This window comes from Schistocerca cancellata, chromosome 4 (genome assembly GCF_023864275.1).
Source record: "Schistocerca cancellata isolate TAMUIC-IGC-003103 chromosome 4, iqSchCanc2.1, whole genome shotgun sequence".
Taxonomy (NCBI): Eukaryota; Metazoa; Arthropoda; class Insecta; order Orthoptera; family Acrididae; genus Schistocerca; species Schistocerca cancellata.
The window spans coordinates 308,145,580-308,160,527 of NC_064629.1; the positions used below are offsets into that span (position 1 = coordinate 308,145,580).

Below are 14,948 nucleotides of genomic sequence, written 5' to 3' on the forward strand. Positions count from 1 at the left end.
AGCAATGTCGCGATACGATAAACCGGAATCGCGATAGGGTACAATCCGACCTTTATCAAAGTCGGAAACGTGATGGTGCGTATTTCTTCTCCTTACACGAGGCATCACAACAACGTTTCACCAGGCAACGCCGGTCAACTACTGTTTGCGTATGAGAAATCGGTTGGAAACTTTCCTCATGTCAGCACATTGTAGGTGCCGCCACCGGCGCCAACTTTGTGTGAATGCTCTGAAAAACTAATCATTTACATATTACAGCATATTCTTCCTGTCGGTTAAATTTCGTGTCTGTAGCACGTCATTTTCGTGATGTAGTAATTTTAATGGCCACTAGTGTATAAAAACAGGAAATTAAAGAAGTTTTTAGATAATTTGCTTGTTAAAACTGTTAGTGACCTCTTTTAGCAAGTTACTGAACAGTCATAACTTTGAACATTGTTAGATATGAAGCAGAAGCTCTTAATTCACATCAATAATGTGTGCACTGTAGGGATGCTTTATATAACGCTTTAAGCCATTAGGTGAGTTTCACACTTGAAAAATACATCACAATGGTGTATAACCACGAGACACAGTGCTGAATGACTGACAATGATGTGTGCCTTCTAATGTTCCTTGTCGTGTCCTGCATACAGCCAAGTCTTATCTACCTACACGGAGCCTGTGCTGTCTATGTGTTACAGTTTTGTCTGCTTCATTACAGAATCGGCTATCGCACGAGCCTGCAAGGGAGATGCGTCAGCATTCTCCCCTTGTCCCCTTCCCTCTCTAGGTCTCTTTCCTATTGGCTTGAAAAATGGAGGGCTGTTATACTATTGGCTAGATGTATATAATTTTGCCCTGCCTGCACAAAGCAGATGCATGTGCATCCTCCCAGCACCATCCACCCCATAGCGACTATATATTTAACTGTTACAGTTGAATTCACATCAGTGTTAGTCTATCACCATGTAAAGTAAATGTGATGACCACTCTAAAGAGAATAGTGAGTGGTGTAGACATCCTTGTCTGGATGATGATGTTGCATGGAAGTATCCAAACATTTAAAGTGCATTTTTGTTTACACATAGACATTGTATAATGAATTTTTTGATGTTACGGATGGTGGCATAATATCACCACTGATGGTGATGTAAATTATAGAAGCTTTGGGGGCAGGTAGCAGACTTGGGTTGGCTGAACCATCACTACTAATCAGTGATGACTGTGCTCGTATGTACTACTCTTTTTACAGGGTTATTCTAAATTATCTAGACACTTTTAAGCGATTGTAAAAAATGTTTGTACTAAGATTGGGTAGTATATGGTTAAATGCATGAACAAAGCACCTTAAGAAGTTATTTGCAGCGTATTCAGGAATGCTTAATGAACCATTAGCCACAGGGCACATGTCCATTGTATAGTCCAGTTTGACCCACAGCCCACCGCCTCCCCCTCCCCCAAAGTGTGCACATTGATTTCAGTCACAGCTGCCCTATTACGTCCTTGTAAGTCAGCAATGTTGTGCGCAAGTGGAAGAAGTGGAGGTGTGAAAACAGTGTCTTAGATGTAACCCAACAGGTAAAAGTCATATGGCGGCAAGTCCAGAGAATGTGGAGGCCATGCCAGCAATTGATGATTGCCAGCTGATGCATGACTGATCCGTCATTGTAACAGCTCAGTATCAAAGACTTCACCAACATCGTTGTAAAAATGCAGTGGATTAATATCCTGTTCAGAAATTAAATTATCACTGTCCCAAAATTTCGGCATGAACTATGCAAAAGATCTTCTCTGTTAACATAGGAGATATGTTGGTGGAGATCACTGTGTTAAAAAAAAAGAGATCTTGAATTGCTTTTTACATGCATATAAGCAAGTAATATCTTACTTCAATACAAGCATATTTTTACAATTCTTGAAAGTGTCTACATAATTTTGAATGACTGTGTACATTTACGACTACATAAAATGATAGTAGGACGTTTTCTTATTTCCAAGGTTTCTGAATGTTGTGAGTCTGATGGATACGCATGGAAACACTAACCCTAACCCAAATGATATTAGTCCACCTGATGCACATGCAGAGTGCCAAATGAGGTCAGTCGGACACTGCAGATTGCAGACGACGGTATACTAAGCAACGTGGCTCTCTCTCTACATGTACGTGTGTATATAGCTATGCTTAATACCCATACACATTTTTTAAAGAAGTGGTGAAGTAACTGACGTAATTATCTCAAGACATGTGGTATGTGATGTGGAGATATATGAGGACTAGCCACGTCCCTAGTGATGATGGGGCATCCAGCCCTTCCACAGATGAGCATTTGTCAACATGTTGTATCACACCATTCTCAACCATTAGTTTTCAGTGCTGGATCTCATTTGTGGATGAGCAAATACGTAAGTGATAATCCATAAAAAATTTTCTGCAGTAATAATTTACAATGCTTATGAGGTTTTGTATTGCTTTTAGGAATGTTGGATATGTTGGATAGCGACATAGCTATCTCAGAATGGTTGGCACTCCAGCCAGGGACATTGTCCAACTAGATTATTATGTTGAGGGGAACTCTGGATTAAGCAATATGTCCCAATTATAACTTCTTGGTTAGGAAATGAAATTTATGTAAACCAATGATGACGCAGATACATAAATACAAAAAATTATTTATGCTTGAATATGATTTTTACCTACCGTGTTTTCTCCTTGAAATTGTCACAAACACACACACACACACACACACACACACACACAAAATACCTATCAACTGTACGTTCGTTTTCTTTTCTACAGTAATGTTAGAACTGTCAGGATGGAGTCTTACATCAACAGCACAGCCAAGACCGTTCATATCATGATCGCTTCAACCTTGACCATCACAGTCACCTCAACCTGGACAGCCGATACCACGATCATCTCGTCTTGGACTGTCGACATCAGGCAGTTGTATTAATCCACTGGCTAGCAGCAGTTAGCATAGATGAGCATAAGATATCTTGCACCACAGTTTTGCCTTACTCGGTGCTTAGAGGTGCTTTTGAAGACCGGATCTCAAATACATGTATCGATAATTCTATAGCTAGGTACCAAGATGTGATCTGTTTCCTAAGCACATGTCTACCACGCTGGATAGGGAGCTTCCAAAAATCGTAAGCAATCTGCAGTATCCTGCCACTAAGTGGAGTTCAGTGATATACTGCAAACTAACACTTCCTCCAAAACAAGATAGCGATGGTGCAAAACAAAGCATTAAATTGAGTACTCTGAAATCCCTCTATAGAGGATTTAGCTAAAAAAAACAGGCATTATTAATGTCTAAAATAACAATGTATTGCGTGGTAGTTTCTGACTTGCAACAGAAATTACAAGAATAATCCATAGTCGATGACTTGATACCAAATGTTTAATGTTCGTGGACACTATAACTTTGAAGGTATCAGTTTCACTGCGAAACTGTGGGACATATTTAACTTTCAAAGGCAGTTACATATTTGTCTGTTCATTTTTGTGGTCTAGGGGAAAGGAAGCAAGGATAGCATGAAATTGTTTGCAGCCTTCACTTTTCCAATTTCGCTGGTCAGTGCCTGAAATGTACAGATCTGTTGTTATTCTTCAGGGGAAAAACAGCATTGCCGCTGTATCAAAAACATGTCCTACCTTCTTTACTCCCAACTGTCAAAACATAAAAGTGCATACTATATTTACCCTAAAAGTTTGAACCCACTTACTACAAGTCAGCGATTAACACAGTATCTGCTGCATTGCTATACAGAGGAATTCGTACGTCTGCATATATCCACTGAGACGAATACGTTCATAATATTCCACTATCAGGAGTGTGTACCCTTTGTTCTACACACTAACTTCGAGTGCCTTCTCGTTTCTGTGGCATGCTTCAAGGGTGACCCTTCAGTCTCACATACCACCAGCACAGAATGACATGTACCACCTGCTTAAGAGTATAGGCTGTATACACATATGACTCGAGTCTTAATCATTTTGAATTATACACTGGGAAACGTGAGGGAGATAGCTACTCTCTCAGCTTGAAAATCTTGCAAGGGAAGTTGATGTGGTGTACTGCACCGACATTCTTATGACAAAACAATACGAAAACATATCACTATACGAGAAAACTATTAACTAGTATATTTGCGGGCTGTCATGAGCTAAAGAAGCTGAAACCCCATGTAGGAATGATTGTCACTCAACTGGCATGTTCTGTGGTGCAGCACACAGTGCATACAACATTAACTACCATTACACTTGCCCATTTTCATTCATGATTTGCGCTGGTATAACGCTCATTTCCTTGACGAGCACTGGGTTGATTTTGGCTTAAGCCGTTATCAGGTTAGTGTCCTAACTCATAGTACTGAAAATATATTTCAGTTTCCAAGGATATTACTAAAAGTTTTAATTACGTTACATTTCCTGGGCTCACTATGAATTATACATTCACCACTTGAGAATATTTGTGAAACTATGCATCAGGAGAACATGCATATCAGCACATCTTGATGATGCTAAGTTTAAGCATGTGTGAATATCTGGATTCGATAGAGAAATTGGATGAAACCACATTGTCCAACATAAAAGCGTTTTCAAGTAGTCTTACAGTCAATGCCATAATGGCTGCAGAATATTGACATGCGGTGAATATTTGGTACGAGTTTAACGTTCATGACTAAGGAGTTGAGCAAAAATTTATATGCACATGGATATGGGTTTACTTGCAGACAATTTCAGGAAAATTGAGAACTGTAAGCATGGAAACATATGTGATGTATTCCCATTCTACTACACCACACAATGGCTTTTGTGGGATGCCATGTTCAAAAGCACAGAAGCAAACATAGCACTCTTAATCAATGCCAAAATGCTGTCATCTTCCAAGTGAAGCATTCACAGGGGACTTTGCCATTGTGTCCATTGGCATACTTAGGCAAATAACTCAGATTTGGGTGATAAGTTCGACTAAACATCCTTCAGAATGAGATTTTCACTCTACAGCGGAGTGTGCACTGATATGAAACTTCCTGGCAGATTAAAACTGTGTGCCAGACCGAGACTCGAACTCGGGACATTTGCCTTTCGCGGGCAAGTGCTCTACCAACTGAGCTACCCAAGCACGACTCACGCCCCGTCCTCACAGCCGTACTTCTGCCAGTACCTCGCCTCCTACCTTCCAAACTTTACAGAAGCTCTCCTGCGAAACCTGCAGAACTAGCACTCCTGAAAGAAAGGATATTGCGGAGACATGGCTTAGCCACAGCCTGGGGGATGTTTCCAGAATGAGATTTTCACTCTGCAGCGGAGTGTGCGCTGATATGAAACTTCCTGGCAGATTAAAACTGTGTGCCGGACCGAGACTCGAACCTTTGACTTTCGCGGGCAAGTGCTCTACTGGCAGATGTAAGGCTGTGAGGACGGGGCGTGAGTCGTGCTTGGGTAGCTCAGTTGGTAGAGCACTTGCCCGTGAAAGGCAAAGGTCCCGAGTTCGAGTCTCGGTCCGGCATACAGTTTTAATCTGCCAGGAAGTTTCATACATCTTTCAGTTCGAGTTATATTCTGGAGGTGAATGTCAACGACTTATTCTACGTTCTATGCAACAATCTCAGCCTATTGGAGGGTTTTGATGGTTGTCCAACGATGAAATCTTCACCTACAGGGATTTGCTGTTATGTCCAGAGCACCGAGTGCCATGGAACAGTTCCCTCCACAAGCTGATGACGACTCTGGGGAACGCAAATATATATATATATATATATATATATATATATATATATATATATATATATATTGCATCAAGGAAACATTTAGCAATGTTGAAGTTTGGGGATGGAAGTGAGTACAGTGACTTGCGCTATTAAATTTTTTGGAAGTTTGTAGTAAGTTCCTATGGGACCATCTGTCCTACTACTTAATCTAACTTAAACTAACTTATGCAAAGGATAACTCACACATCCATGCCCAAGGGAGGATTCGAACCTCCGACGGGGGAATCTGTGCTTTTAAATTCGACTTGTCGTGCTGGATGTAGAAACACATTGAGATTCCATTATGTATAATTCTGAGAATTTTTTAAAAAAATTTTTGTAACGAAATTTTCGGGAAAACGATGGAGAGCATAAAACTGATTTAACATCAAAATGGGATGGTCGTTATGACGCAAAAATTATATCGCCAGGTCATATTTTTAATAGACCACAATGTTCAACAAAGAACTTGTCACTTTGGATATCGCTAAGGTTTCAAAAGAGTTCACAAAATTTTTTGTGTCCATATGTGTATGCTGCCTATATCCAAACCTCACATGCACTAGTTTCATCATGAGTCTGCAAAAACTCATTTTGGAGATCCAAAATTACTTTATATGGATACAGAGAACTTCATTATCATGTGAAAAGTTGTGAGCCATATGATGCAACAAGGTGCCACGCAAGCACATACGACCCATCTGGATATGTGACTGATAATCCTTATGGCATAAAGCCTACTAAAAATAAGGTTATCGCTCTAATGAAAAATAAGACAAGGAGGTTATAGGTTGAGGAGTTTATAGATCATAGATGAAAAATGTATGATTACCATAAAGTGCATGAAGTGCTAAGTGCCACCCAAAGGCAGGCAAGGGTATATGACGTGTGGCACCAATGACTGGTACGGTTGACAGTTATATTGGTGTTGGTTGTGGTCCACCTCCTCCTTCACAAATAGATTCCGTCCTGAAGCCATAATGTATGGAAACTGAAAGTCGGTCTGTAATGTTATGATGACAAGCGAGTCATTTGTGAGGATTGAATCAGAACCCTGCCATACTTACACTATTCGCTTGGATGACATAGAGAGAGAGAGAGAGAGAGAGAGGGAGGGAGGGCAGATGCACTTATTTGTAAATAAACGTTTGCATGTGTAAATGTATATGGAATAGTATCAGACATATATCATATCACAAATAGGTGCGCATATATGTTTGTGTTTGCTTCAACTGTATGCCATGTATGTGCCTGTGTTGATTGCACACTATGTATGTGTGTGTGTGCATTGCATGTATTCTACAGTTCCATAAGTTTTTATTTTTTCCTGCTGCTAGTCGTTGAAGTCAGTATTATTAGTTTTTAGTGCCACTTTTTTCTTCATTTCCTATGTAACAAAGCGTCTCTAATATAGAAATAGTGGTATCATAGAAAGAAATTGTAAAGTCTCTTCTAAGTTTACAACAGGTGTACAGTGAGATTGTAACATTTTTTTTTACTGATTCTCATGGAAAGAATATATTGTGCACAAAATTTTGTTACCAAAGAAAATGCTATACATAAATATCAATGTTGTCCCAACTTACAAAAACCATATCTTGATTCCCATGCCCAGTCATATATGTCTATGCTTTGAGTTAAACCTACTCAGTAAAAAAGTAGCAATAGATGTACGAGTTGAAACCACTCAGTATAGGAAAGGCGTTCCACATGAGTACACATTTTGCTAAGAGGGTTGAACAGGTTGCAGATAAGAAGTGTAACTCAGTTAACAATACGAAATTGTATGGGATTTTTGACATTGCGTCGTGCATATTGCTTAATGGGAGCAGGGAGCATGAGATAGATGTAGATCTCCTGTAATGAATGAGTGCTGTAGATTTGTTACCATGTGTCCTTTTTTAAACCATAGCTGTACATGAATGAGTACTTGTTCAAACCTGTTGTAGAAGAGGAGGGAAAGCTGCAGTAATAATAACGATACACTTTAAAAAATCATCATGCATTTCTCACCGAAGTTAAAAGTAGTTGTACATTATCTAAAGCATACATAAAATAGTCTGAATCACTGTTTCCTTCTTCATACTTCTGCTTAAGCCGTCAGATGGTTGGATACCTGTATGGTTCCAGATTTTGAACTGCAGCATGATTTAAATATCGTACTACCAAGAAACTCTCTTAATGTCTTTCGTGATTGTGACTATATAGTCAAGTGCTTGACGCTATGTCAGCGTATCTTCATCAGATAGCCAAGGATCATCTGAGTGTATTCCATGGTAATTACACATTAACCACAGTGCAGTTTTTCATGTCTTGGGTCTTTTCACATATCTGAATAGTTCTGGTAATGCAACATTTGCGAAGAACTTTGTGATAACACATCCAACGTTTGTGAATGTGATGAAGGCAGTGTCCTTAAATAATTATTTTCCACATTCATCTCAGAGACCATGAGTATCTAGAGTGATCCAGAATGAACTTTTCACTCTGGAGTGGAGTGTGTGCTGATATGAAACTCCGAGGCAAACTGAGACTGGGTTGTTTGTTTTTATGTGGTTGTCAGGAGGAACATAACGTAAAATGTCAACATAGGTATGTATCAAAGTTTATCAACACTGGAAACTGTAGAACACACAGTAGTTGGTAAAGTAACGACGCAATTCTTCAGGCAGTCATAAGCCTCTGAGTGAATCGAAGTAGTACATGCTATCCTACTTTTTTTTTTTTTAACGCAGGCAACCCAGAGTGTTCCAAGTCCTCCTGCAAACATCCAATTTCATATTCCCGTATTCCTTAGATTTCCACTTTGTCTTCGCGATTGTATTCCACGTAACCGCTCCACTATATCTTGGAATCGAAATGTTTTGACGGATTTAAGCAGATAGGTATTTGTATGTGGTTGCTAGGTAGCATAGCTAGAAGCTTTTTTTATGAACAGTCCGAGTTCATTCCTGTGTGGTACTGAATGTAGTACTTTTCTGATAATGGCAGATACCATCACCCTGTTGTGCCACTCAGCCTTTACAAGCTGTTCTTGAGTGCTTCGTGCAATTTTCAATATTCTGGCGATGACAAATGCTCCTCTGGCTAATAATCCAATAACTGAAATTCACGCCATTGTGGGAATTAAGCATGGGATAAGTCTACCCAATGCTTTATGTAGTGGTAGAAACTGAGGTGCTTAACCATTCGTCTTCTTACTCCTCTCTGCTTCAGGATATTTTAATTGCTGGCACCAGGGACTGTTTTTTAAACATCCTTGGGTTTCACCTTCTTCTTAAGTGGGTGATGAATGGTAATGATAACGTATCAGAAATTTATTCCAACACCTAAGTTAAGTTTCCTAGTTCACAATAGTTATTTGAGGAAATGTGTAATTCTTCAGGAATATTTCCGAGAATATCACCACTGCCATGTATGATGCATGTCTTATTAGATGTGTTACGCCACTGAGAGTTTGCAATGAAGGGAAAGCAAGCAATTCAACGAAGAACTTATTTCTCCATCATGTTATGACACACTCTGTGATACACGAAATTTTTCTGTGTAAAAACTACCTGTTATTTTACTACCACCATAATCATTTAAGATGTAAGTTCTAGGGTTTGTGTGTTGTAATTTCGAAATTGTAAATATCTCTACCAGATCACTGGATGTGATTTCTTAATGCAACTTTCTGTTTTGAAATACGTCCTAAATCAACTACGTTACATTTCTGCATCTGTGGATCCACCATTTGAATACAATGGCACTCTGTATTTAAAAGCTCATTATCATGAACATCAATAAGTTTCATTTTTATTGCTCACTGTACAGTCCAGTGATACTCTCAAATAATTTGTGGAAGTATATCCATCCATTTGTATGATAACTGAAAATTAAAACGCATCCACATATGGTATTTTATCGATGTGTTCAAATGTTCCAAGAGACTTGTCCTCAACGGCGCATTTTGAGTGGTAGTGTATTCCATATTGCTCCATTACCGTGTTGAAATATCTATTGTAAAACTCACCATCACGATCACTTAAAAGGTGTAGAGCACATCGATCCATCCTCATCTCCACCAACTATTCTAACACCTGTCCAACTTCCTTCCCAGTCCTTGTTTCCACAGGTAAGAGCCAAGCAAATTCTTCATGTCTATCAAAGACTATTAAAATATACACTGAGGTGACTAAAGTTATACAACACCTCGTGCTGGACCTCCTTTTTCCTTGGGTAGTGCAGCAACCCGATGTGGCATGGACTCAAAAAGTTGTCAGAAACCCCTGCAGAAATATTGAAGCCTGATGCCTCTACAGAACTGCGAAAGTGTTACCAGTGCAGAATTTTGTACATGAACTGACCTCTCGATTATGTCCCAAAGTGTTCGGTGGGACCCATGTTGGGCGATCTGGGTGGCCAAATCGTTCGCTCGCATGATCAGAACGTTCTTCAAACCAGTCGTGAACAATTGTAGCCCTGTGACACGGCATATTGTCATCCATTAAAAGTTCCATCATTGTTTGACGACATGAAGTCCATGAATAAATGCAAATGGTCTCCAAGTACCCGAATATAGCAATTTACAGTTAATGATCAACTGGACCAGAGCACCCAGTGCATTCCCTGTAACACAGCCCACACAATTATGGAGCCACCACCAGCTTGGATAGCGCCTTGTTGGCAACGTTTGTCCATGACTGCGTGGGGTCTATGCCACACTCAAACCCTACATCAGCTATTAAAACTGAAATCGTGACACACATGACCAGGCCATGGTTTTCCAGTTGTCTAGGGTCGAATGGTCATAAGCCCAGGATAGGTGCTGAACGGTGTGTCACACTGTTAGCCAGGGAACCAGAGCACCCAGTGCATTCCCTGTAACACAGCCCACACAATTATGGAGCCACCACCAGCTTGGATAGCGCCTTGTTGGCAACGTTTGTCCATGACTGCGTGGGGTCTATGCCACACTCAAACCCTACATCAGCTATTAAAACTGAAATCGTGACACACATGACCAGGCCATGGTTTTCCAGTTGTCTAGGGTCGAATGGTCATAAGCCCAGGATAGGTGCTGAACGGTGTGTCACACTGTTAGCCAGGGAACTTGTGTCGGCCGTCTGCTGCTACAGCCCATTAATGACAAATTTCGCCACACTGTCCCAATGGATACGTTCGCCGTGTAGATTTTTTTTTTTTTCGCGCAGTGTTGCTTGTCTACTAGCACAGAGAACACTCCGCAAACGCCACAGCTTTCGGTCGTTAAGTGAAGGCCCTCGGCCACCGCGTTATCTGTGGTGAGAGGTAATGTCTGACATTTGGCATTCTTGGCGCACTCTTGGCAGTGTGGATCTTGGAATTTTGAATTTGCTAACGATTTCTGAAATGGGAAGTCCCAGGCATCTAGCTCCAACTACCATTCTGTGTTCAGAGTCTTTTAGTTACCTTCATGTGGCCATAATCACCTTGGGAACTTTTTCACATCAATCACCTGAGTGCAAGTGACAGTTCCGCCAATGTAGTGTCCTTTCATACTTTGTATATACGATACTACCGCCATCTTTATATGCGCATATCGCTATCCCATGACTTTTTGTCGCCTCAATGTATTTCAAACCTTTATTTGTTTGTGAATATTTTCTCGCGGTTACGACACCTGCCTCCCATAAATCATCCAAATTTGGAGTTACAACGCATATGAATGAGAAGTTTTTGCTTGCAAGTTCGCGGAGTTTTTGAATTAGTGTCTGCGTAGGTATTATTCAATAAGGTGTCTTTCTCGAAGCTCTGAAATGGTAGATAAAACTACATTGATGTGAGTTGTATTTCGCCAGCAGCTGATGCTGTGAGCCGTTGTAACTGTTCTATTATTTCGTTGGGATCGGACTGATTTTCATTTTTTTATGCTGAATGTCGATATCTCTGACAGAGCTATGTCTATCAGCTAACCTGAGTTTAATAATATTCTTGTATTTCCTACTGTTCGGGCTATTATTCTTCCATCTACGGCGCTGTTTTCCCTACGTACGTTAGCTACAGATAATATTTCAATATATAGTTGTATTTTTCTTAGTAAATTCTTGCTGATATGTGAAATTTTTAAAAATATTAATTCAACTAAACCTGGTGTTCTTTCAAAGTCACTATTTCCAGCTTGTATTGCATGCTTGGTTAAATTTATATGTTCTATACCCAGCATGTAAGGTAGTTCCCTGATGTTGCATATGTTCTCTCTATCTCTGTGACAGTTAATGAAACTGGTAATAGTACATCCTTCTTCTTCTTCTTCTTCTTCTTCTCTTCTGACTCCATCGGTCTTATCAGGCGTGTGCAACAGTCATTTAAGACTTTCAGTCGCAGGCTTAAATGTTTGTCAAAGCGAGTGATCTTGTTCCAGCTGTTCTAATTTCAGCAATCGTAATTTCTGCCTAATAGCCTTCTGCGCCTCAACAGCTGTGCGTTTTGTTGACATGCCACTGAATACTTAACTCCCTTCGAGATAGTATACAGCTTATGTACTCTCAGACTATCTGTGCAGAGGACCTTCCTTTATACCTTCTAGCGTTTTCTTCAATTTCACGAATCTTTTCAGTTACATATTCATGTGAACCAAAACTCATTTACCACCATTGCTCTTCTTGAACATTTATAACTATAAGTCTTTCAGTGGTCAATGTAACCAAGCTAGAATAGGTTTTGATAATTTCATTGCTCATTTGAATTCCTGTATTATGACACATTTTAGTTGAGAGTTTCAGTCGTTCGAGTTTTCCTGTTATATTATTCAATATTATGACACAACATTGTAATTCTCGCAGACTGGTTTTTCGGAAGTTCGTTGATTGCCTGAATTTTCAGATTTTTACCGTCAGTGATATCACTAGTCTTTTGCGTTTCTATAGAATGATTTTTAAAACGTTTGTGGATAGGTTTAATTTTGCACCACTGCAGAAACATACGTTTGGGCTGTATGTCACCTCCCTGTAGTGAATGCAGTATATTCATATGAGCTTTCCATAGTGTAGCGAACGGCAGTGTAATTACCTTTCACTTTTATACTTATATATGTATGGAGTTCCATAGTACGCAATATGCTGACAAAGATACACGTTAGTACATTGTCTTTGAAACAGACACTCTTTCAAGTTTCAACTACAGCACTCATCACTCAGCTTGCTTGTGTTATCAATAACCAAAAACCAATACTGCGTGTGATTCCAGCGATCTCCATATATGATTATAAAGTCATTGAATGCCAGGTCAGTTCTTACATGTATACGAAAAAAGTGTTTTAAATTCATATTTTCTTGTTTGAAAGATATAACAAGGTTTATATTATATTTTAGCAACTGCTTCAGGATCCTAGAATATTTTTAACTTAAATAAAAGGTGTCAACCCCATATGACGACCGAAACAGAAATATTTTCGTATTTGATCCTAGTTTTCCGTAGCAATATCATCAAATATAAATAAACATAGTGGTGGGCCTTACTCTTTTTGGTGATGGGATATCTCTGCTTTCAATGAATGTCGTCTATATTAAACCATCAGAGGTGCTGCACAGTATCTCCTGTAATAGCTGGTATTTGGGCTGAAATAATGTTTTTGAAAATACATACGGATAATCGAAGCGAATACCATCAGGGTGTGTTAGTTATCTGATGAATCAACAATTATCAGTCGAATGTCGTCAGGAAGGGGTGTTCATTTTTATTCTTCTTCTCCTTCTTTGGCCGCCCCGATAGCTGAGTGGCAGTCTGCCTTCGGCGGTGCTACGGCACGGACGTCTGTTTACGTCCCTGCCGGAGACGTTCGCGCTCGCGCAGTTGTTTACCTCTTCGGCGTACTCGCGCGTTTAGACGACTCGATACAGAATGGCACATGCATACCGAAAGTCGACTCTCAAGATTAGTTTTTCGAATGAATATGCGAGACCGAAAGCCTACGAAATAGAAAGGTTCCTACGAGACGAAGTTAAACTTGACTACAACGAACTTATCGGAATCCACCTCTCCATAGTGAGCAGTGTTGTTTACGTCAAGCTGATTAACGACGCAGTATGTGACAGAATCATCCGAGATACTAAACATGGACTCAAATTTTGTCACTCTGATGGACATGTTGGAGAAGTAACTATTGATCATGCAGGACTGGGCTTACGGAACATACGTATTTTCGAACTTCCCTTCGAGGTTCCGTCTGACTTGGTCGTTGACGCCTTACGCCCGTATGGAAGAGTGCTTAGCCACGTTGAGGAAAAATGGTCCAACTTCACGACTTACCCCGTTCTCAGTGGGGTGCGTCAAATCAGAATAGAACTGACACGACATGTACCCTCGTACTTGTTCATCGGCGGATGCAGAGCTATAGTCATCTACGATGGACAACCCAAAACATGCTCAGGCTGTGGGAAAGAGGGCCACGTCCGTTCCGAATGTATGCAGCGGAGGATAGTGCAAGTTCCAAACGGCGAACCCGTACCTCCGTCCACGTTGACGCAGCTGCCACTAACGTATGCGGACGCATTTCGAACGGATCCCATCCCCAAGAATGACCATCTACAGAATCCTGACAGTTTACGGCAACAGACTGCGGCAGAGACCGCTTCCAGTGACGAAACGACGCACACCTCTGCCGCTCCGGCGCCGACGACGCACTTAACCGAGCGGAAAGGATCGGTAGGAGAAATGGAAATTGATCCTGCTGTTGTGCCGACAGCTGCTTTCGTCCCTGAGCACCGGGAGTCACTTCCACACTCGGATACGGAGGCGCACACGCGCAAACAACGTTCACCGAAGCGCCACAAGAAACGACGGCTCGCGCCGTCGGATACCTGCTTACTGCAGTCCACGTCAGACGGACTTGGGTGTAACGTCGATACAGTGCCTCCGGATGCGCAACGGGAGGATCTACCTCCCACACAGCAGTACGACGCGAATCATGCTACGCAGGGGTTGAATACAGACACACCGGACGGACAGCCGACGGACGGAGTCCCTCCACCCACCGCAGCAACGCCACCGCCTTCGGTCAGCCCGGCCGGAGAGACACGACGGGAGCTGGACCTCCAGCACAGGAACTGGGCCGACGAATCCGATACTGACCCCCACACCGACGACGCACCCGCAATGGCGAGTGCTGCGTCCACCGGATGTTAACCGCGCAGAAGATGCAGACTGACGCACAGACAGCATGTCACCGGGCAGCAGCACAC

The 14,948-nt window shown here is 41.1% G+C and overlaps 1 non-coding gene across 1 annotated transcript; it reads left to right on the plus strand.

Moving 5' to 3' along the window:
* The first annotated feature begins 5,430 nt into the window (after nt 1-5,430).
* Trnas-uga (transfer RNA serine (anticodon UGA)) lies at nt 5,431-5,505 on the plus strand. The gene has a single exon. It is a non-coding gene; the product is annotated as a tRNA-Ser (tRNA).
* The last annotated feature ends 9,443 nt before the right edge of the window (nt 5,506-14,948 follow it).